Here is a 24442-nt window from a genome sequence, read left to right on the forward strand (position 1 = left end):
AATGGTTTGACTTCTGACTTAGTGCACCTGAAATCATTCTGCAAAATTTCCCCTATCAGTTTTTAGAGGACAGAATGTGACATATTTTATTTTTGTTTTACTGAATTACTGGATCTACAGCAACTCAAAATGTTTTCCATGATTTATGGTCATAGACTGTTAGCTGGAAGAGATATTAAAGATTAACTGATCCAAGACCTTCACTTTACAGTGGAGGAAACTGAGTCCTGTGGGGGTGAAATGGCTTGTTCAAGGTCACGAAGTTATCTTGTGGTATCTTCGTGGAATGACTGAAGTAGTTGGTGTCCTGTTACCTAGAAGGAAGTGATTCTGAGTAAGGACTTTCAATGAAAAGGTAGAAGGTAACTAGAAACCATTCATATGCATTGAAAGGATTCTAAATTACCGTAATGGAGGTTATAATTGGCCACTAGTATAAACTTTTTTGACTACCAGCCTTTGGTAGACCTTACCATAATTTCCTGGACCAACCTTCATGGGAGCCTCTAAGAAATTACCTGGGTAGAACTTTTACTCCCTTGTACAGTATGGTATAAAAGATTCCCCCAGAATGAGAGGACCTGTTTTATTTTCAAATAATATTTTATTTTTCCCAATTACATGCAAAAATATTTTTAAAATATACAATTTATTTATTTTTCAGTCTTCAACATTCATTTCCACAAGAATTTGAATTCAAAAATTTCCCCCATTTCTCCATACCCCCCCCACTCCAGAACAGCATGCATCCTGTCCATCCCTTCTTCCAGTCTGTCCTCCCTTCTGTTAACCTACTTTCTTCCGTTCTCCTTCCCCTTTATTTTCCTATAGGGCAGAATAGATTTCTATACCCCATTGCCTGTGTGTCTTATTTCCTAGTTGCATGCTAAGACAATTTTTAACACTCATTTATTAAAACTTTGAATTCTATATTCTCTCCCTTCCTCCTTCCCCACCCACCCCCATTGAGAAAACAAGCAGTTCAATGTAGGTCATACATGTGTAGCCATGCAAAATATTTCCATAATAGTTATGTTGTGAAAGACTAACCACATTTCCCTCTGTCCTATCCTGCCCTCCATTTATTCCATTCTCTCCCTTGACACCTACCTACCACCGTAATATTTGCTTCTGATTATCCCTTTCCTCAATTTGTTGTCCCTTCTATTATCTTCCCTCTCCTATCCCCTTCTCCCTGCCTTCCCGCAAGGTAAAATAGATTTCCATACCCCATTGATTATATGTTATTCCCTCCTTAAGCCAAATCCCATGAGAGTAAGGCTCACTTATTTCCTTTCACGTCTCTACTCTTCTCCTCCATTGTAAAAACTCTTTCTTGCCTCTTTTATGTGAGACGATTTCCTACATTCAACCTCTCCCTTTCTCTTGCTCCTAATACATTCCATGCAACAGTAAATTTTATTTTTTAGGTATTCTCCATATTCAGCTTATCCTGTATGCTCTCTCTCTCTCTCTGTGTATATATATTTGTGTGTGTGTGTGTGTGTGTGTGTGCGTGTATGTATAGATTCTCTCTAACTACCCTAATACCGAGAAAGATCTCATGAGTTACAAATAACATCTTTCTAAGTAGGAATGTAAACAGTTCAACTTTAATGAGTTCTTTAAGGCTTCTATTTCCTGTACCTTTTAATGTTTCTCTTGGCTCTTGTATTTGAAAGTCAAATTTTCTATTCAGCTCTGGTCTTTTCAACTAGAATGCTTGGAAGTCCTCTATTTGATTGAAATTTCATTTTTTCCCTAAAATATTATACTCAGTTTTTCTGGGTAAGTACTTCTTAGTTTTAATCCTAGTTCCTTTGACCTCTGGAAGATCATATTCCAAGCCCTTCGATCGCTTAGTCTAGAAGCTGCTAAATCCTATGTTATCCTAATTGTATTTCCATAATATTTGAATTGTTTCTTTCTTGCTACTTGTAATATTTTCTCCTTGAACTGGGAACTCTGGAATTTGGCTACAATATTACTAGGAGTTTTCCTTTTGGGATCTCTTTGAGGAGGCAATCTGTGAATTCTTTCCATTTCTATTTTGCCTTTTGGTTCTAGAATATCAGGACAGTTTTTCTTGATAATTTCTTGGAAGATGATGTCTAGACTCTTTTTTTGATCATGGTTTTCAGGAGGGTCAATAATTTTAAAAATATCTCTCCTGGATCTATTTTCCAAATCAGTTGTTTTTTCCAATGAGATGTTTCACATTGTTTTCCATTTTTTCATTCTTTTGGTTCTGTTTTATCATTTCTTGATTTCTCATAAAGTCATTAACTTCTGTCTGCTTCATTCTAATTTTTTAAAGAACTAGTTTCTTCAGTGACCTTTTTGAATCCCCTTTTTCATTTGAACAATTTTCCTTTTTGAAGAATTCTTGTCCTCATTGGTTTTTTTGGACCTCTTTTGCCATTTGGGTTAGTCTATTTTTATAGGTGTTATTTTCTTCAGCATTTTGGGGATCTCCTTTAGCAAGCTGTTGACTCATTTTTCATGATTTTCTTGCATTGCTCCTATTCCTCTTCCCAATTTTTCCTCTACCCCTCTTACTTGATTTTCAAAATCCTTTTTGAGCTCTTTCATGGCCTGAGATAATTGCATAATTTTTTTTTGGGTGTCTTGACCTTTCTGTCTTCCTCTGATTGTATGCTTTTCTCTGTCATCCAAAAGGATTGAAGAAAATTCCTTTTCACCAAGAAAGTAACCTACTATCATCTTATAGTTTTCCCTTTTGTGGGCATTTTCCCAGCCAGTTACTTGACTTTTGAGTCCTTTGTCAAGTGGAGGGTATACTACCCTAGGCTTCAGAGGTTTTGTGCAGCTATTCTCTCAGATATCTCTAGGGACCTGTATAGCATCTCAGTTCTTCCAAAGTGGCACGATAAAGAGAGAGGAGTTTACCCATCTCCTGGCCTGTACTCTGGTCTGTGAGCAATCAAAAACACTATTCTCTATCCTGCAACTGGGAGTAGGATTCCCTCTCCACAGCTGCCACTAATTCTGCCATGCCAGTGCTCCTCCTCACCCTAGGACCAGCACTCAGGACTGAGACTTAGATCAGCTGCTTGATTCCTCCAGGGTCTTTAGGCCAAGGGTTCCAAAAGTGGACACTGCTGCCATAGTGGCTGGTGCCACCCTAGGTCAAGAGCTGGGACCAGAGCTGGGGCTGGACCCCATTCCCTTCTCACCCAAGTGAAAGAGCTTTCTTACTGACCTTTGAAGCTGTCTTTGGCATTTGTGGGTTGAGAAATCTTGAAATGGCAGCAGCTACTAGTGATTCTGCAACCTGATGCCTGCTCCAGTCCTGTCCATGCAGCAGGGTCCATGCTTGACTTGGCTGGGTTCCGCTCAGAGCCCAGTGTGATAGACCTTTTATGTTGGCTTTCCAGGCTGTCTTGGCCTGGAAATCTGTTCCACTCTGTCATTTTGTGGCTTCTACTGCTCTCGAATGTGTTTAGTCATTTTCTACATGCATTTTAAGGGCTATGAGGGAGAGCTAGAGCAGGCCTGTCCTTCTACTCTGCCATCTTGTATCCACACCTAAAAATAATATTTAACATTTAAAAATAATTAAATTCTAAATTATCTCCCTCCCTTCCTCCATCCCCTACCCCATGCCTCGAGAGGTAAGCAATTTAATATGGATTATACATGTACAATCATGCAAAACATATTTCTGTATTTGTCATGTTGTGAAAGAAAACACAGACCCCAAAAAGAAACATGAAAAGAATTAAGAAAGTGAAAATATGCTTTGATCTGTACTCACATGCTATCACTTCTTTCTCTGGAGGTGGATAATATTTTCTCATCACGAGTCCTTTGTAATTGTCTTGGATCATTGTATTGATGAGAATAATTAAATCATTCATAGTTAATCATCATACAGTATTGCTGCTCCTATGTACAGTGTTATCTTGGTTCTGCTCATTTCACTTTGTATCAGTTCATGTAAGTCTTCCCAGGAATTTATGAAATCAACCTGCTTGTCATTTCTTATAGTAGAGTAGTATTCCATCACTATCATGTGCCACAACTTGTGTAACCATTCTCCAACTGAGGAGCTTCCTTCAATTTCCAATGAGGATATGGTTTTGAATATAGCCTTTATTTATCATCTTTGTGACCTTGGTGCTAACATCACTAGACCTTAGTTTCCTCCTCTATAAAATGTGAAAGGCTGATTAGATGTCCTCAGTTATTAAGGAGGTAGTGTGGTGGTATAGAAAGGGGGACAGATATTTGGAGTCACAAAGTTGGAGTTGGCATTTTGCCTCGCACTTACTAGCTTAAAAGTCCCTTAACTTTTCTGACCCTCAGTTTCAGTACAAAAATCATTTGTAAAATGGAGGTTTGCAGTAACTATTTCAAATGGCTGTTGTGAGGATCAAATGAAATAATTTACTTTGCAAATTTTAAAGTAATATATGACTTTTGGGAATTTTTATTATTTCTAAATACCTTCTAATTTAATTTTCTTAAATGACGTCCTGCTCATTCAATAATTAATTCATCCTATAAACATTTTTTCCTTTTTTGCTTTAAAAATTTTAAGATTTAAAAAATTTTTTCCCAATTACATGTAAAAACATTTTAACCTTTTTTCTTCTTTCTTTCTTTTCTTCCTTCCTTCCTTCCTTCCTTCCTTCCTTCCTTCCTTCCTTCCTTCCTTCCTTCCTTCCTTCCTTTCTTCCTTCCTTCCTTCCTTCCTTCCTTCCTTCCTTCCTTCCTTCCTTCCTTCCTTCCTTCCTTCCTTCCTTCCTTCCTTCCTTCCTTTCTTTCTTTCCTCTTTCCTTTCTGTCTTTCTGTTTTTCTTTTTCTTTTTCTTTACAATTTTGAGTTATAAATTCTTTCCCACCCTCCCTTTTCTACCCCATCACTGAGAAGGCAAGCAATTTCATAAAGTTATACATGTGAAGTCATGTAGAACATTCAATAAATATTTATTTAGTGCCTACTATGTATGAGGCACTATGATAAGCATCAAGGGATACAAAAAGAGGCAAAAGATAATCTCTGTCCTCAAGGAGCTTACAATCTGATAGAAGAGACAACATGCAAATAAATATATACAAAGCAAACTGCCTACAGGAAAATAGGAAATAATTAAAAGAGGGAAGTCATTGAAAGTAAGAAGGGTTGGGAAAGACTTCTTTTAGAAAGTAGGATTTCAGCTGGAACTTAAAGGAAGCCAGGAATCCTTACTTTCCTTACAATTTTGCTAACTTCTAATGTAAACCAGTCAATTTGGACCTGCTCCATCTTTAAAGAGACTTTGGAGCATGGCTTGATTGCCTGGGTTACACTAAATACAGCAGTTATTACTCAGGAATCAAGTTCACTTATATTGTGTCCACCTAGTAACCAATTCAAATGCAATTCAGCAGGAAGAAAAGGCAAGCAGGTTGTCGTGATGTACAAATACAGCTTTTGAGATATTTCCATTGAAAATCATTCCACAGAGTCCAAGATTCCTTTTCTAAACAAATATACTTCTGGCATCAGCAAAAAGTTAAGTCACTGAATTCTTGGTACAGTTTCTAAATAAATCTTACATGGCAACATTCTGAGCTCCTTAATCTTCAAAGCTGCGTGTTCCAGGTCTGGCCATATTTTTTGGACCTTAATAAGAAAGTTTATTGATCCTGGGTAGTGGTGGTATTTGTCAGTTCAGAAAAAGGTGATGTTTCAGAAAAAAATATCCAACAATCTTTCTTCCTTCTGCTTGTCTGTTCCCTGTGTGTCGCTTAGTGAAAGCTGCTTCGTGTGAAAGCAAACCCATTTGGGCTCCTTTTTGGCTCTGTAAAGCCAGTGGAAAAGCCAAGCTGAATCCCACTCTACCTCATGAATCATCCACAAATCTGCTGCTCTCTAACTTCTGGCTGTAGACACTTGGTTTCAGGAGAATGAGGCAGAGATCTGAAAGAAACCATATTATTTCTCAAGCCCTAGACTATTTGTGGCATGAGAAGAAAACAAAATTATTTTGTCTTAAAAAGCAATAAAATCTGATATGGCTGTTACTGGGAGAAAAATAAATATTAAACTTCCTTGTGTTGTCTAAATAGAATTTTAGTTCTGATAACAATGTCACTTATGGTTTTGTGGATGTGATATTTTTCTTTTAAAATGTTTATTTTTAATATCACTTGCATTTTCAAATATATATATATATACCTTCTCTCTAAGAATCTCAGAAACCATCTCTTATAATAGAGAATTTTTAAAAGAGAAAAAAAGCACAATTCAGCAAAATTAAGCTACATGCCAACCAACTCCAGTATTATATAATGTTCCACATCTATAATGCCCTACCTCTGCAATAAATCAGTCCATTTTCATATCTCTCCTTGGAAGTTCTGTGAGGACAGGCATTGTTTTTCTGTTTGTATTGCCAGCTCTTGGCACAGATGTTTAATAACTGCTCATTGTCTTGACTTCTTTGTGGCCAAGCTTGGCCATTAGAATTTCAAATCATTCAGTTTCAGTCATTGCTGTTTTCATTTACACTGTCTTAGTCATTATCGACTCTGCTCACTTGTCTTTACATCAGTTAATATGTCTTCTGTGCTTTTCTATATTCGTCATTACAGTGTAGTAATATTCTATTACGTTTCTGTTTCTCAGTGATTTTATCCATTCCCCATTTGATGGGTATCTACATTTATTTCAGTTCTATGCTGCCAAAAAATGCACATTTTAATTTTTTAATTTGAAATGTTTGCACCCTTCAAATTTCTGCGCCCTAGACACAGTCCTGATTGTTTTGTCCTGGTTACAGATCTGCCCTGTTATGTAGGAAAGATTTTGAACAGACATACCATACAGGTGATTTTACCGTGTCACCATCAGGCATCAATCATAAATCCCATATCGCTTCCACCTAGTGTTTAGTTTAATCTAGAGTTCTATGTCTCTGCATGAAATCGAAACATAGTAGAGTGTCTATAAAAACTTCAGTACAGAGTTCAAAAAAGCACATTTTCTATTAACTCTCTAATCTATTTTAGAATTGACAGCAATGTTCTTGTTATGTGGTTGATTATGTGTTAAGAATTCAATTGTGAAGTCCTTTGTAAAGTATACATTAATGTGAAATTCCTACCCACTGGTTTCACTGTCTAATTCCCACATCAAGAGGGCTATAAGGTTCACTCATACTGTAAAGTTACTTCTTTCCATCCACTACTATATGGCAATAACTCAGAGTTATCTATTTTAGAAACTTAGAATGATTTATTTTCTCTTTAAGTGTTATCTTTCGACCTATTTTTCATTTTACAGTTAAACATTCATATATTTCTTATCTCCTAATTTTCCTGTCTTCCTGATTCTAAACTTTTTTTTCTGGCTTATTTTTTTAGCTCATCATCTCTGTATTTAAAAATCCTTGGGAATCTTGTTATTCATTCTGTGCAATCTTTCTGCCCTCAGAGTATGAGTCTCCTCTCTGCTCTTCATATATATTTTCCAAGTTGATAGTTAGACTTAAGATCCCTTATCTCTCTAACCTCAATACTTCCTCTGTCTATAAACTCCTAGTACCTTGGCTGAAAAAAATGCCAATGCAATTGATCCTCTTCTTTTCTCTCCTTCTCACTTCTTTATCTATCACATTCATTCCTCTTCTTTTCTCTCTTTTCACTGCAAAAATGTAGTTTACAATAAAGCTATTTAAAATGTTAAGAAAATTAATCACTGATATTTATAAATATTTTCATATAGAAGTGGTTGCTGCCATATTATCTATAATGTAATATAATGTATTCATTGTCACATCTTTTGGTTCTACATGTGAAAGAATAAAAATTTTCTTTTGTAATGATATAATGGTATAATAATATTCTTAGTCCATTTTATCTTTAATCTGCAGCTCCTTTATTTCTCCTTTTCTTTGTATATTTTTCTTTCTAGAACAACTGAATTTAGTGGTCATCTGTGAAAATTAGACCATGTAAGGGTAAGAACAAATTTTCTTTAAATGTTAGAAAATCTGTGAAGCAACTTGATGCTAAGTCATCCATTTGATTCGTATTGTAGTTTTCATAATAGGCATTCTTCATCCACTTGGTTTTTCCAAAGTGGATAGCTATGTTAAATTTCTTTAAGAGGATGATCAATCCCATTTAGAAGAGGGAATCAGTGTTCTGGGACTTCATATTCCCATCACATTATCCACAAATAGGAATTATATCCTGTGTCATAGAATCATTGACCCTGGAGCTGAAAGGGACTTTAGGTGATATCCGGTCTAAATCCCTTATTTTATAGAGAAGGATATTAAAGTTCAGAATTCATAGTCATATGTTTAGAACTAGAAGATGTTATTTGCCCAAGATTACACTGATAATAAGTATCAGAGTTGTGCCTTAGACCTAGGACTTTTGACTCCATATCTAATATTCTTTAAAATTTACCATGTGCTTTCTGCAATTTCTCATAAGAAAAGACTCAATGCAGAGTCTAAAGGAAAGAGGATTCCCTGCGTCTGGCAAGGTCCTCTGGACACGCCCATTCAACTCAATTCAACAAGTATTCATTAAATATCTACTATACGCTAATCATTGTGCTTGGTGTTAGGGATAGAAAGATAAAAAAGTTTTGCCTTCAGGAAGCTTACATTCAAAAAGGGAAAAAAGAAACATATTCAGAGAAGAAAATATGGAAAAAAATTGAATAAATATGAAGTGTCATGGAACAGTAGATAGGGAGCTGGAATTAGTGTTAAAAAGACCTGGGTGTAAATTCCTCCCCAAAGACTTATTATTTTTATGACCTTGGACAAATCACTTAACTCATCTGTACTTCAGATTTTTCATCTATATAACGAGGGGGTTAGCCCCAAGGGTCTCTAAAGTATCTTTAGGATTTAAATCTATACGTTAATGTTAATTATGTTATGTTATGTTAATTTTACAGGCAGAGGTATCATGGGAAGTCAGAAATGGCCTCTTGTAGGCTATACTGAACCTTTGAGAAATCCAGGGAGACCCAAGAGACAGAGCTAAGGAGGAAGAATATTCACTATCAATCATCATCATTCTTCTTCATTAAGCATCATCAACAAATATTTATTAAATCTATTCCTTTTAGTCCTGCAGAATGATTTTCAAGAGAGACTTGCAGAGGGCCCTTTGTATAAATAATAAGGAAAATATTTCATTTTCAGATGACATAAGACATAGTGATATGCTGGTAAATGTTTAATGACTGGTGCTCTGGAAAAAAAAAAGCATCCAGTGCTTTTATGACACACTTTTAAGTATAATCTGCATTATTAATATTTTTCCATCACTTTCTTAAGTCTATGCCAGAGGTGTCAAATGAAAATAGCAACGGACCCACTAAATCCATACATAAGATTCTCTTTAGGCTGTATATTGACTTAGAAAACCACATATTAATGTTCAATTATATTTTATATCATATCCATGTTTTATTGTATTTTATATATTTTGATAAATATTTTCCAGTTATAATATAATCTGTTTCAGGAATGAGAGCCAGCAACTTTGGTCTGTGTAATCAGCAAAATGATAAATCAAGCCCTGATTTGTAGTTTGATTTACACTATGGAAACCTGACTTTCAAGATGTAAAGGCTCACTTTGAAAAATCAGAAATTTACTCACAAGAGCTGGTTCAAACTGGCTCCAGCACATCCTTAGGGGGATAAATAACTCTCAATATCATGATCCAAAAAGAACTTGATGGGTTAGTTCTTCCCTTTGGTCACTGATGTGAGTCTAGAAAAAGAAGCTGAATATGGATTCATGAAAAACTCTTACATGTGTATTAAAACTACAATTATAAGATGGAGAAGATGTTGTTCAGTCATTTTCAATTGTTCCTGATTGTGTGACCTCATTTGGGATTTTCTTGGCAATGATACCAGAGGAGTTTGCCATTTCCTTCTCCAGTTTATTGTACAGATGAGTAAACTGAGACAAACAGGGTAAGTATTTGAAGCCAGATTTGAATTCAAGTGTTCCTGACTCCAGGTTCAGCACTCTACTGTGCCACCTAGTTGCCTGGAAAAAGATGCAATTAGGTATTACATTCATGCAAAAATGATTTTTAGTAGACGCTAAACCATATATGAGTCAATAATGTGATACAATTCACTGAAAACTATTGTAATTTTAGGCTGCATTAACAAGGATATATTTTCCAGAATGAGGAAGTCAATAATCATATTGTACTCTACCCTGCGAAAGCCACATCTCAAATATTATGTTGAGTTCTTGGAGCTGTATTTTGGGAAGGACAGTGGTAAACTTTTAAAGAGTACAAACCTGAATGGGGAAGGGTATCAAGTTCATGCCTTAGAAAGATCAATGGAAGGAACTAAGGATGTTTAGCCAGAGAAAATGACACTTGGGGCTGCAGGAGGGAGCAAGAGAAAGGGAAAGGACAAAACATGTCAGCCCTCTTCAAGTATTTGAAGGACTAGCTTGGGAAAGAGAGATTAGATATATTCTAATATCCACAGAGGGAAGAATTAGGAACAATAGGGAAAAGCTGAAGAGGGGCAGATTTAGGCTTAGTGTTAGGAAAAAAACCAACATTCAAACCTAACCATTAGACCTTTCCAAAAATGGAAAGGATTGTCTCCAAATATTGTAGATTTCCTATTGCCATGGGTCTTCAAGGAAAGACTGGAAGATCTCTTGTCAGATATACCGTAACAGTTATTTCTCTTTTTAGGAATGTCTTAGACTTGATAGACTATAACAGGATCCCTTTCAAATCTGAGTCAGATTCTGTTATTTATGAGTGGCTTGTATTTTCTGAACCAATAGAAAAGTCCCTCTAAGAGGGCTTTTATTATTTAGAGAAAATGATTAATCTTGTGGCAAACGCATAAAGAGCTCACTTTTAAAGATCTTGGGATCATGTTAAAATTAAATCACACTTGTTACATGTGCTTGATGTTAAGGGCAAAATGGTATCTATCAAATAAATGACTAGAAAAGACAATGGAAAGAACTCTGAAAGAGGTTGACTCTTTGTCACCCCCAGCCCACAGCTGAGCCATCTTTGTATTCTTAGCAGAATCTGCACGCCAAATGTAGCATGTTAATTAGGACAGCAGCTAAGGGGTGGGGAGAGTGTGTACGTGCCTGCGGATTCTCTTAGATGTGCTAACATGCAAGAAGGAGACTATCACTTCAGTGAGTGACATGATATCGAAGGGATCAAGGTCACAGACTCTAAAATATATTTATTAATGAAACATGCATCCTTGTCCTCATCTCTGTCACTAGAAGAAAGCACCCACTTCTGAAAGCAAATCAGTGATTTTAACTGAAATCTAGTCAAAATTGTTATGGGCAGGTATCTGCTGGTATACCTTTGACCCCAGCACAGGGTGCCCAAGGATTTAGAGAAGGAAATGGAAAACCACTCCAAGTATCTTACCCCATACATTATCATGAAGTCAGACATGACTAAAAAACAACAGAAGGTGACACCATGGATAGAGCGCCTGGTGTTAGGGAGATTGGAGTTAAAATCCCACTTCTGACTTGTATTAGTGGGGTGACCCCTGGGAAGGTTGCATAACCTTTGTTGCCTCAGTGTCCTCATATGTTAAATGGGGTAATAATAGTAGCTACTTCCCAGGGTTGTTTTGAGATTCAAAAGAAATAAAATTTGTAAAGCCCTTAGCATAGTGCCAGACATAGAGTAGATGCTATATAGATGCTAGCTATGATCATTGTTGCTGCTGTTATGTCTGCTGTTATTTGCAGAGGTGCTTAGAGGCTCTAATGATGAGCCCCAAGGACAAGTAGATGAGCTCAAGTGGCTTAAATATCGCTTCTCTACCCCCCCCCTCCACCACATATAAAAAAGTTTCTTTGAGTAGTTTTCTGACTCCATTGTCATTCTCTTCTGATCATTTGGGCAGTTCACATGCTCCACTGGCATCAACACAATGCCAGGTGTGCTAGAAGTCCCCAAGCATTTTGGGTATCCCGCGTACATCTCAAATTATGGAAAACATGGACGAGAATTATGTAGGATGCAAGGCATGGATGGACCAAGATCTGCATCCCTGAAATAGCACCCATATCAACGAGGTCACACTTCTATTGAAATGTCCCAAGTTCCTTATTTTGGCTTGAAGAATACTTGATCCACAATTTACCATAATTTCTACCTGGGGATTTTTGGTTTTCTGGAAGAGAGAGGTCAATTTTGGATTGTTGTTAGGGGGAGTGATTTGATAAACATTAAGGTCTAATTGTTGTTTCTACTTGAAGAAAACGAATGCCATCAGGAAGTTGGCATCAGGGAATAGTGTATTTAACATGGCTGGTCATTCTAATACCAACTTGGAAGGCTCTACCCCAGGTCAGTCACAGATAGTCCATGTGAACATTTGGGAGGGAGATGTTTCTAGATTTGCACTCCTCATGTTTCCTTTGTGCTACTGTGATTCTATTTGACTCATAGAACATAGCGCCCTCTTTGAGGCAGGCACGCCACACTGGGTAGTCTGGGTCAATGTCTCATGTGTCACACAATCAATACTAAGGTTCTTCAGAGAGATTTTGAGAGTGCCCTTGTGCCACTTCTGATTTCCCTGGGAGTGCTTGCCTTGTCTGAGTTCTCTGTAAAATAGCCTTTTAGGGATGCATGCATTTGGCATCAAACAGTGTGACCAGCCCATCAGAGTTGCACTCTCTACAGTAGAATTTGAATACTTGGCAGTTTAGCTGGAGAGAGGAACCTCATAATTTGGTCTTATCTTGCAGCTGATCTTCAGAATCTTCCTAAGACAATTCAAATGGAAGTGGTTCAATTTCTGGCATTATGCTGGTAGACTGTCTAGGTTTCACAGACATATAGCAAAGTCTGATTGTAATGGAAAAAGGGTTGGAGATACTTGGATATTAGCTAATAACAATAGCTAGCATTTAATAGAGGAGCTAGGTGGTATAGTGGACAGAGTGCCAGCCCTGGAGTCAGGAAGACCTGAGTTCAAATCTGACCTCAGACACTTACTAGCTGTGTGCTTCAGCAAGTCACTTAACCCTGCTTGCCTCAGTTTCCTCATCTGTAAAATGAACTGGAGAAGAAAACAGGGAACCATTCCTGTATCTCTGCCAAGAAAACCTCAGATGGGGTCACAAAGAGTCAGACATGACTCAATAACAACAACAAAAGTGTTTAATAGTGCTTTAAGGTTTGCAAAGTGATTTACAAATATTATCTCATCTTATTCACTTGAAGAAGTAGGTGCTTTTATCCCCATTGTACAGATGAAGAAACTAAGACAGATAGAGGTTAAGAGACATGCCCAGGGCTCATAGTTAGTAAATGTCTGAATCTCTATTTGAACTGAGGTCTTTTTGATTCCATGCCTGGCACTCTATCTATAGTGCCATCTAACTAGATAGATATTTGTCTTTCATTATATGACATTTTCCTTTCCTTCCTTTCCTTTCCTTTTTCTCTTTCCTCTTTTTCCTTTCCTTTCCTTTCCTTTCCTTTCCTTTCTCCTTTCCTTTCCTTCCTTTCTTCCTTTCCTTTCCTCTCCTCTCCTCTCCTCTCCTCTCCTCTCCTCTGCCTCTCCTTTCCTTCACCTTCTTCCCTTCCCTTCCCTTCCCTTCCTCCTTTCCTTTCCTTTCCTTTCCTTTCCTTTTTCCTTTCCTTTCCTTTCCTTTCCTTTCCTTTCCTTTCCTTTTCCTTTCCTTTCCTTTCCTTTCCTTTCCTTTCTTTTCCTTTCCTTTCCTTTCCTTTCCTTTCCTCTCCTCTCCTCTCCTCTCCTCTCCTCTCCTTTCCTTCCCTTCCCTTCTTCCCTTCCCTTCCCTTCCCTTCCTCTTCCCTTTCCTTTCCTTTCCTTTCCTTTCCTTTCCTTTCCTTTCCTTTCCTTTCCTTTCCTTTTTCCTTTCCTTTCCTTTCCTTTCCTTTCCTTTCCTTTCCTTTCCTTTCCTTTCCTTTCCTTTCCTTTCCTTTCCTTTCCTTTCCTTTCCTTTCCTTTCCTTTCCTTTCCTTTCCTTTCCTTTTTCCTTTCCTTTCCTTTCCTTTCCTTTCCTTCCCTGCCCTGCCCTGCCCTTTCCTTTCCTTTCCTTTCCTTTCCTTTCCTTTCCTTTCCTTTCCTTCCCTGCCCTGCCCTGCCCTTTCCTTTCCTTTCCTTTCCTTTCCTTTCCTTTCCTTTCCTTTCCTTTCCTTTCCTTTCCTTTCCTTTCCTTTCCTTTCCTTTCCTTTCCTTTCCTTTCCTTTCCTTTCCTTCCCTTCCCTTCCCTTCCCTTCCCTTCCCTGCCCTTCCCTTTCCTTCCCTTCCTTTCCTTTCCTTCCCTTCCCTTCCTTCACTTCCCTTCCCTTCCCTTCCCTTCCCTTCCCTTCCCTTCCCTTCCCTTCCCTTCCCTTTCCTTCCCTTCCCTTCCTTCCTTTCCCTTCCCTTTCCTTTCCCTCCCTTCCCTTCCCTTCCCTTCCCTTCCCTTCCCTTCTCTTCCCTTGCTTTTCTGTCCTTTCTTTTCCTGTCCTTTCCTGATCCTCCTATCTTTACAGTGATTATCAATAGTAACTGTTGCTCTTTCCCCTCCCAGCCTGATGTCTTTCTTTATCTGGACTCATTAAAGGGGCCATGCCCTGGCTGCCTCTTAAACAGGCCTATTCAATGAATGGGCATTATCTCACCCTAAATGAGTACCTGCACAGACCTTGGCCTAAAGGGCCCAAGGTCTCTTAGTGCATCCTGGGTCATCTCCAGTCATCCTGGTGAATATCTGGATTCAGTCACTGGATTCAGATAGCTCTGGAGGAGAAGTGAGTCTGCTGACCTGCACAGCCCTCCCTCACTCAAAACAAAGTCAAGTGCAAGTCATGGCATCATTTCTCTGATGGCATGGTCTTCCTTGGCAATGAAGGATGAACACAATGTGACATCCTTTAAACTAGTACTATTGAATAGATTGTTAATCTACCTGCAAGTGAAATATTTTGGATCATCCAGCAAAGCGATTATTGTTCAGTCATTTCAGTGGGGGTCTGAAGCTTGGTGACCCCATTTGGGGTCCAATATGACAAAGTGACTTGCCTGGGGTCACACAGATACTCAGTTGTCTGCAGAATGGATCTGAACTCAGCAAGTTGAGTCATTCTGACTCCAAGCCCGGTGCTCTATCCACTGAGTCACCTAACTGGCCCCCACCCCGTCCCCTTTATGGAAGGCATAAAAGTCTGTTTAGTATATTAGGACATCAAAACACAGAAGATTCAAAAATAAAAAGTCAGACTAGGACTGAAAAAGTTGACTGGTCACAGTGTACCTACTTGGAATAGTTGCATAAAAATCTTGAAAACAGTGATTTTGGTCTGAGGTCACAGTGATAGAATCTCAGAAATTCTAATCAGCATCAGTCTCAACACTCTAGTCTACTTGGTAGAATTCCAAAGGAAGAGATCACTGCTGATTCCTTCATGCTGATTTCATTAAAGAAAAAAGGTACAGCTTATGACACAAGTTGTCAGATAGATGCTTAATTGACTTCTGAGGTTAATATGACTTTGTTCAAAGGTAGCCAGAGGGGGCAGATGTGGACTACACTGATCTACACTTACCCCAGGAGAGCTGGCATTGTTCATATAAGAATAGGTGTGGTGATACCTCCCTTATCTGGAGGTAAGCCTTCAGGTAACCATAAACTAAGACCTTAAAGCTGAAAGGTTTTATTTGTTTATTTTGCTTATTCAGATGCCATGAAAACCCTGTATGAGAGGGTTTCAGGTTTTAAATAAGTTTAGTTATCTGATTTCTTACAGCAAATTGGACATAATAAAATTAGGAGAGAGATAAAGGAGATCATCAGTAGGCTTAAATGATGATTGAGAGTGTACCCTTAAGAGAGAATGCAAAAACAAAACCAAAAATATAGAGATGGAGGTATGCTACTCATCTTCCTGAGTTCAGATATGACCTCAGACATTTACTAACTTTCTGATCCTGGGCCAGTCACTGAACCCTGATTGCCTCAGTTTCCTCATCTGTAAAATGAGCTGGAGAAGAAAATGGCAAACTACTGCAATATCTTTGCCTAGAAAACCCCAGATGGGGTCACAGAGAGTCAGATACAACTGAAGCTAGCTCAAACAACTGCACACCAATGAATGTTCATTAAAAAATCCAAACAAAAAATTGCAAATACTTATTAAGCACCTGATATGCATGATACGTTGCAACTAGGGATAGAGGAGAAACAGATTTAAATAAGACATAGTCCCTGTCATTAAGAAGACACTCAGCATCACATGGTATTATGGCCTTGATTCAGTAAGGAAAGGTTCTTTTGCTCTCCTACCCAACTCCTGCCTCCTTAGTTGGAGAGGGATGTTGCCAAGTGGATGAGGTTGCTGGAATGACTGTCAGGAAGATTGGCCTCAAACCCTGTCTCTCTTAAATATGTGACATTAAGTATCTCCACTAACCTCTCTAAGCCTCAGGAAATTCTCTAAGGCTATATATTATAGATGGGGATGGTGAATCATAGTTTAAGAAGGCAGAGATAATAGAATCAAAGATTTATAAGCTGGATAGCCCGACCTCCTCATTTGAACGATGAGCAAACTTGAGGACCAGAGAGGTTAATTGATTTGCTCAAGGCCTACGCAGGTAGAGACAGTCCCTAACTTCAAAATTAGTATTTTTTTTTTACTGTGCCATGTGAATTGCCCATATGGTACACAGTAGAAAGAGCTCCTTCAAAAATGTCTGAATTTTTCTTTTTTTAAATTTTAGTTATCTGAAAAATTCCTCATTACCTATTAATTCTGGATGAACCATATGATGCTCTATATGTTTTGATCACTTTTTCTTTCTCCTTTAAAAGAGTCTGTATTCTCTTTTGGACTTCTGATCAATGTCTTGGTAGTGCACATGCCTTTTCCCATCTCTTCCTTTCCTTGTTAAAAGCAAAGTCATCATTACTTTCAGATGAAAAAGGCTCACTGTGATGGGCTGAGATAATCTGATTTGAAGGTTCTGATTGATCTGTGTCTAAAAAGACATGCAAACAGGACCAGTTGTAATGTCTTGCCTTCTCTACAGCCCAGCTCCCATGGCCTCATTAGAGTCTTCAGCTTTGCCTCTAGTGCCTGTTGTTTCACACATTTTTATAAAGCCATCGGCTTCTAATAAATGGAATTATATTTCTGCCATCAAGCGCTCCCACAAGCAATCAAAGAAACACTGCTGTTGTTCTCCCAAAGCAACAGTATCAGCACCATTGTCACATCACCAACATGTAATACAGGCTGGTTATTAGTTTTTTGTTAGACTGACAGCTCAGAAGAATCTGTCTGAAAAGCTGGATTCACAAGCCCGATATTGATATTGGAGATGGTATGTGTGTGTGGGCATGGGGCCAGGGCACCACACCAGTGAATGAGGAATGTTTGTGGGAGGGGGGAAGCTCTCTTTAGTGCCTAGGGCATGCTCTCAGAGTAAAGCTCTGATACTGAGCTCTGATACTGAGGAAGATGTACTCATTCTTACAGAACTTAGGGGTTTCCCTTAAGTTACACTTTATCATGTTACCAAGTTATATCCTATGTATCTTATGATCATGGATTTGTAGCTGGAAGGAATCATCTAGTCCAACTCCATCATTTTGTAGATGAGGAAACTGAGCACCAAACTTAAGTTACTTAGCTAAGATCTCACAGATAGGGAGTAACTAAGGTAGGATTTGGACACAAATCATTTAATTCCAAATCTGTTGCTCTCAGTTTCACAATAAAAGAATATTATTGAAAAGCCATTTTTTTTTGCCAAAAAAGTAGTTATTTCAGTTCATTAAATGATAAATCAGTAACCCAGAAGAATGAATGAGATTCTGTAAGCATTTAACTTCGTTAGAGGCTAATTGATGTCTAGGAAAGCAAACCATCCATATGTTGGCTTTGGATTAATCTTATAGAAATTCAGAAATCTTGAGTTAAAAAAATCATCTACTAACCAACTTGGACAGTTATCTTCTGGTTGGAGGGCAAGGTTATGACTAGGGTCTATATTTGCTGTCAATCTTAATTTTCCCCTGACTCCCTTTGTCTTCCCGTAATAAGCCTCTTCCCTCTCATCTCCTTTGAGTCAGTGTTTTTATGCTCTCAATTCTCTTTTTTTAAAACAATTTTATTTTCTTAATTTTAATTTTTAAAATTTTATTATCCTCTCCATTCTCTTACCATAAAGATCTCTCTGCTCTCAGGTTACTGTTAATTGACTCTAAGTCGCAAGTGATTGAAAAGAACTTAAAATGTTACTGCATTCAAGGCTTTTAATAGGCCAAGAAAGTTAAAGGTCTCTAAAACAATTTTCACTGATATGTTTTATTTTTATATCTTCTTCAGATTATATCCCTCTGCCTTTCCGGTCAGCCATCCTATATGATGTAGACATTTTCAAAGCGAGACAAAAGCACTTCATTTAAATCAACTTGACGCCAGTCAAAACTGACAATATGTACAGTAGTCTACTCATATTGTTACTCATGTTTGCATTTTCTAAACTTCTTTTATTTCCAAACTTTCTAAACCTTCTTGGTTATTATAATTGAACAGCTTTTAGGTTAGTTCAGATTTTTGAGAATAAAATTTGAATGGTGGTATTTTTAAGTATATGAATCCATGTATTGGGAGGCAGGGGGAACTGCTTCAGTATCCCTAAAATGTTTACCCAAGAAGTAGAAGGGTAAAGTGGAAAGAAGGCTGGATTTGATTTTCTCTTCAGTTCTTATAATCTGCATGAGACCTTGGACAAGTCCTTTCCCCTCTCTAGGCCTCACTTTCTTCATCTGTAAAATGAAAGGGTTAAGCAAGATGATCTTTGAAGTCTCTTCCAGTTGTAGCTATGTCTATCTATTTTTATCTCAGTTTGGGGTCCTAAAAGCTACTCCTGGAGCCTGTACAGGTGCAGAAGATGGGATGTCGAAATATTTTCCCTTATACCTCCCTCTTCTGGTTGAAAAATAGGAGGGAAAGTGTGTATGTATTTATATCTGTGTATGTATGTGTAATTCATGCATGTGCATATATGCACACATGTGCACACATACACACATGTTTGTATATAAATTAGGCATCAATACAGACCCTAGTCATAGCCTTACCATCCAAACATTGTGTATAGGGTGTTAAGGGAGGACTAGTACCTCTGCTGAGCCCCTTTCAAGGTTGCTCATCCACCTTTGGTGTCCAACTTTTCACCCAACTCTCCCCTGTTGCTCCACGAAGCTGTTAACATGTGCAACAGCCACATCTCAGTAAAATCATATCTGCAGAATGGCTAAACCAGGTTGGAGATAACCAAAAGACCTCAAACCCATCAGAGAATTAGGAAAATGTCTACCCCAAGCATGTGGAGACTCAGAATGGGAAGATGAGAATAATTTGTTCCATGGGCTATGAGGGTGGTTGAAGGTAGTGCTTAGAGTCTGATTAGACATCAAAGATACCACGGTCATTTAGTGTGCTAAGAGTGCTTAGAGTTTGGTCAGATACTGTATCCACCAGTATCCACCAGCGCATTCACCAGTCATCCTGATTTTTGTCCTCCCACTGGACTTTTATGCTTCTAGAAGAGAGTGAGACTGATTTTGCTCAAGTCTGCCTCACCAAAATCCAGTTCATGAGCAGGTCAACACATGACCATGTCATGTCCTTGATTCTCTTCAGAAATGATGGGGGGGGTGGAACCAAGAGGGAGGAGCAGAAAGTCATACATATAACTAGCTCTCCCCACAGCCCACAAAATACCTGTAAAGAAAGACACTCAACAAATTCTGGAGCAGCAGAAGTGGAGGACAACAGAGTGGAGGAGATTTCCAGCCCAGGGTGACCTGAAAGGCCCATGGGAAACGTCTGTCACACCAGACATGAAGTGGAGCCCAGCTCAACCTTGGCCTCGCTGCGGGGCTCTGAGAGGGGGATGAAAGCAGACCTCGGGGGCAGAATCCCCAGTCGCACTAGCAGTAGTTCACAGATCCCTCAACCCACAGGCCCAAAGGTCAGTGACAGGGTTTTTTCAGCTTGCTGTGAAGGGAGAAGGGCCTTCCCAAAGCTCTGGCCTCAGGCATCTGCTTCAGAGGCCACATCAGGCAGGCAGCAGCAGTTCCCACAGTAGCCCCTACAGCAGCCCACATCCATTGTTGGAACGTAAAACCCTTAGGGGCACTGAACATCTGATTATTACCTCAGCCCTGGGTAGAGGCCCTGCAGCAGCTGATCTTTATCTCACACAGAATGGAGGCCCTGCCCCTGCAGCTTATCTGAATCTTAGCCTCCAGTACTGGCTTGACAGAACTAGAGGCGAGGTGCTTGTGAAGAGGAAACTCTACTAAGATTCTGGGCACAAAAATCTCTTCTTGCTCCCAGACCAGTGTGCCACCTTGGAGGAACTGAGATCTTACAGATCCCCAGAGTATACCCTACTCTTGACAAAGGACCCGAAAGTCAAGTAACTGGTTGGGAAAATGCCCAAAAAAGGGAAAAAAAAAATAAGACTATAGAAGGTTACTTTCTTTGTGAACAGATATCTTTTCCCATCCTTTCAGACGAGGAAGAACAATGCTTACCATCAGGGAAAGGCATAAAAGTCAAGACTTCTGTATCCCAAACATCCAAAATAAATATTCACTGGTCTCAGGCCATGGAAGAGCTCAAAAAGGATTTTGAAAGTCAAGTAACAGAGGTGGAGGAAAAATTGAGAAGAGAAATGAGAGAGATGCAAGAAAATCATGAAAAGTGGGTCAACACCTTGCCAAAGGAGACCCAAAAAAATTCTGAAGAAGAAAATAACACCTTGAAAAATAGGCTAACTCAATTAGCAAAAGAGGTTCAAAAAGGCAATGAGGAGAAGAATGCTTTCAAAAACAGAATTAGCCAAAAGGAAAAGGAGGTTCAAAAGCTCACTGAAGAAAATAGTTCATTTAAAATTAGAATGGAACAGATGGAGGCTTATGACTTTATGAGAAACCAAGAAATCACAAAACAAAACCAAAAGAATGAAAAAATGGAAGATAATGTGAAATATCTCATTGGAAAAACAACTGACCTGGAGAATAGATCCAGGAGAGACAATTTAAAAATTATGGGACAACCTGAAAGCCATGACCAAAAAAAGAGCCTAGACATTATCTTTCATGAAATTATCAAGAAAAACTGCCCTGATATTCTAGAACCAGGGGGCAAAATTAATATTGAAAGAATCCACTGATCACCTCCTGAAAGAGATCCAAAAAGAGAAGCTCCCAGGAACATTATAGCCAAATTCCAGAGTTCCCAGGTGAAGGAGAAAATATTACAAGCAACTAGAAAGAAACAATTTGAGTATTGTGGAAATACAATCAGGATAACATAAGATCTAGCAGCTTCAACATTAAGGGATCAAAGGGCATGGAATATCATATTCCAGAAGTCAAAGGAACTAGGACTAAAACCAAAAATCACCTACCCAGCAAAACTGAGTATAAAATACTTCAGGGGAAAAAATGGTCTTTCAATGGAATAGAGGACTTTGACATATTCTTGATGAAAAGACCAGAGTTGAAAAGAAAATTTGACTTTCAAACACAAGAATGAAGAGAAGCATGAAAAGGTAAACAGCAAAGAGAAATCATAACAGACTTACTAAAGTTGAACTGTTTACATTCCTACATGAAAAGACAATGGTTGTAACTCTTGAAACTTTTTTCAGTATCTGGGTAGTTGGTGGGATTACACACACACACACACACACACACACAAACACACAGACAGAGAGTACAGGGCGAGTTAAATAGGGTGGGATCATATCTAAAAAAATGAAATTAAGGGGTTTGAGAAAGGAACACATTGGGAGGACAAAGGGAGAAATGGAATGGGGCAAATTATCTCTCATAAAAAAGACTTTTCTGTGTAGGGAAAAAAAGGGGGAAGGTAAGAGAGAAAACATGAAGCTTACTCTCATCACATTCATCTCAAAGAAGGAATAAAATGCACACTCATTTTGGTATGTTAACCTATCTTACAATACAGGAAAGTAGGGGGAGAAGGGGATAAGCAGGGTAGGGGATGATGGAAGTGAGGGCAATGGCAGAAGGGGGCAATTAGAAGTCAGTACTCTTGGGGAGGGACCAGGTAAAAAGAGAGACTAGAAGAAATGGGGGACAGGATAGGATGGAGGGAAATGTCTTACACAACATGACTATTATGGAAGTCATTTGCAAAACTATACATATATGGCCTATGTTGAATTGCTTGCCTTCCCAATGGGGATGAGTGGGGAGGGAGGAAGGAAGAGAAGTTGGAACTCAAAGTTTTAGGAACAATTGTTGAGGAACAATTGGGAAATAAGAAATACAGGTAATGGGGTATAGAAATTTATCTTGCCCTACAGGACAAAAGAGAAGATGGGGATAAGGGAAAGGAGGGATGTTAGAAGGGAGGGCTGATTGGTGATAGGAGTGATTAGAATGTTCTGAGTTTTGGGGTGGGGGGAGGGGAGAGATGGGAAGAAAATTTGGAACTCAAAATCTTGTGGAAATGAATGTTGAAAACAAATTAAAAAATTAAATTAAATTTAAAAAATTTAAAAAAAAAGAAACTTTCATCCTAGTAAGGGATGCAATAATAACAGTTCTCCAATGTGGCAGTTAATAATAACTGATATCTATGTAGCAAAAAAAAAAAAAAGAAAGAAATGATGGACAAACAACCAGAAGATAATTTTCCAATCTGGTTAGTTGTATGTGTAGGTACACACACATATGTTCATAGTCTTCTCTAAATCCTATCCAGAATTGCTATTCTTTGCCATTAAAGGAGCTCTCTTAATCTATTTCTGTCTGTATCATTCATAGATTTCTACCAGTGTGCTACTTTCCTATGAAACAGCAACTGAAACACAAGAGATACAGACCCTGTCCACTGTCATAAGCAAGTAAGGCACAAAGCTTAAATAAACTAGGGAGAACTATATAGGAAATGGGAGTGGGATTCTCCACCACTACTATTATAATTATTAAATTAATGTTTTATATGAAAATCAATTGAATCAAATTCCTTCCTTCACTTTAAAAATTTTAATAAAACATAATCATTTTATCAAATAGAGAAATAGGAATATCCTTTAATCTCAGGGTGAGATGAGTCAGAATTAGTAGGAGGAGATCGTGTTCTTTTCCAGAGGGCTTTCCTTTCATTCTACTTTTGGTGTGGATGAAAATTATTCCCCTAACTCTTCCTCTCTCACCTTGCCATCTTATTTGCTCTCTTATCTTCTCTGACAGGCAAAATACATGGGGCATGGTGATGGGAAAGAAGCCCAATTATGGAAGACTTTGGTCATTGCCTGCTTTATATATCACTTGCATGACCCTCTAGCACACAATCTCAACTTCCAAACCCAAACTCATCCTTTGTTGTTTCTAAACTTTGCCCTCCTCCAAGCTTCCTTATTGCTATTGATGATGCCATCATCTGCCCAGTTACCCAGGCTCAAGATCTCTTATATCCATCCTTTCCTTTTCATTCTCACTGCTGTTACCATCATCAAGACCATCAGTATGTCAAACTTCGGCTATTCAAAGAGCCTTCCAATATCTCTCTGCCTTCAGTCTTTTCTTCTTCTTATCCATCCTAAATGCTACTGCCAGAGAAAGCTTTTAAATCTCTGATGTTATTACTCATTTGCTCCAAAACTCATTACATTCATGGCTTCCTCTCAATTGCCTACTGAACAGAGTCTGTGTCCCTCCTTAGTTGAGCATGTAGGGCCCTGAATAGCCTAGTTCCAACCAACCTTTCCATCTTATCTCAGTCCTTTACTTTCTCTAATTAAGACCGCAACAAAAAAAATAATAAACTTGTCCTCCCCTTTCTTCTCTCTGTGCATTTATCCACACATTCTCCCTTTCCTATAATGTACTCCTTTCCTCCACCCACCATCCTTGTTGCCATTTCTGACATAAAACTTTGCCAGATCCAGCCAAAAATAATCTCCCCTCACTCAGATGTCTTATAGCACTTTGTGGTCATAATAACAGGCAGCTAGATGGTTCAATGGACAGAGTGTTGGGCCTGGAGTCAGGAATACCTGAATTCAAATCTAGGCTCAGACACTTGCTAGCTTCATAACCTTGGGAAAGTCACTTAATCTTTGTTTGCCTCTGTTTCTTCAGCTGTAAAACAGGGACATTAGTAATGCCTACCTCCCAGGGTCATTGTGAGAATCAAATGAGATACTATTTATAAAACCCTTTGCACAATGCCTGGAACATAATAGCTACTATATAAATGCTAGCTATCGCTAACTAAGTGCTTAGTACACGATCAGAGAATTATATATTTAGACCTGCAAGGGACCTCAGATTATCATTGGAATATAGCTCCTTTTCAGAAGTGATTCCTTCTTCATTGCATTTGTATTCCCAGGGTGCTGGATAATACTT

General features: G+C 38.5%; 1 long non-coding RNA gene across 7 annotated transcripts in view; it reads left to right on the forward strand.

Annotated features, from left to right (window-relative positions):
* The first annotated feature begins 15388 nt into the window (after window positions 1-15388).
* LOC140533549 (uncharacterized) overlaps window positions 15389-24442 on the forward strand; it is a 41217-nt gene continuing 32163 nt past the window's right edge. For 5 of the 7 annotated variants that reach the window (XR_011976971.1, XR_011976973.1, XR_011976968.1 and 2 more), the window contains exons 1-2: window positions 15389-15465; window positions 22853-22932. This is a non-coding gene — a long non-coding RNA (uncharacterized lncRNA). Of the gene's footprint in view, window positions 15466-17161; window positions 17359-22852; window positions 22933-24442 lie in introns of those variants that run through there. The other 2 variants (XR_011976970.1, XR_011976974.1) reach the window with 2 other exon arrangements.

The sequence above is a fragment of the Notamacropus eugenii genome, chromosome 3 (assembly GCF_028372415.1).
Source record: "Notamacropus eugenii isolate mMacEug1 chromosome 3, mMacEug1.pri_v2, whole genome shotgun sequence".
Lineage (NCBI taxonomy): Eukaryota > Metazoa > Chordata > Mammalia > Diprotodontia > Macropodidae > Notamacropus > Notamacropus eugenii.